The 401-nt window shown below is 54.9% G+C and overlaps 1 protein-coding gene across 1 annotated transcript in view; it reads right to left on the minus strand.

Moving 5' to 3' along the window:
- LOC119594044 (nucleoprotein TPR-like) overlaps positions 1 to 172 on the minus strand; it is a 24,750-nt gene extending 24,578 nt beyond the window's left edge. Inside the window, 1 exon segment of the mRNA XM_037943075.1 lies at positions 29 to 172. The gene's annotated coding sequence lies outside the window, so the exon portion shown is untranslated.
- Positions 173 to 401: the final 229 nt, after the last annotated feature.

The raw sequence follows: 401 nt of genomic DNA on the forward strand, positions 1-401 counted from the left end.
CTCTCTCCCCACTTTTTCGCCATCCTACCTTCTCGAATCAAAAGGCCGATGACGTAAGAGACATCGCGTGACGTCCCAACAACCCTCGGGAGCGTCTGGAGAAGAGGAACAGAAAGGCGAGCGTGCGTGTGATCCAGCCGACACCGCGGAGAAGACTGAGACGAGACCGCGAGAAGGATCTTCCTAAATGGAGACCGAGATCCTACAACCTTCTCTCACGTCCTCGCCTCAGTTCTGATCCTCGGGGTGGGGAGAAGGGGTAGAGGAGGAGAGATGGGGTTATAGGATTACATTCGCTGATCAGACAAGCAGTGGAAGGTTACAGATAAGCAGGAAGGTCGACATGCAGGGAGCCACGCAGTTAAGCAGGCTGCCAGACACACCGCGATGTATTCAGACAC

Source organism: Penaeus monodon, chromosome 33 (assembly GCF_015228065.2).
Source record: "Penaeus monodon isolate SGIC_2016 chromosome 33, NSTDA_Pmon_1, whole genome shotgun sequence".
In the NCBI taxonomy this organism is placed as follows: Eukaryota; Metazoa; Arthropoda; class Malacostraca; order Decapoda; family Penaeidae; genus Penaeus; species Penaeus monodon.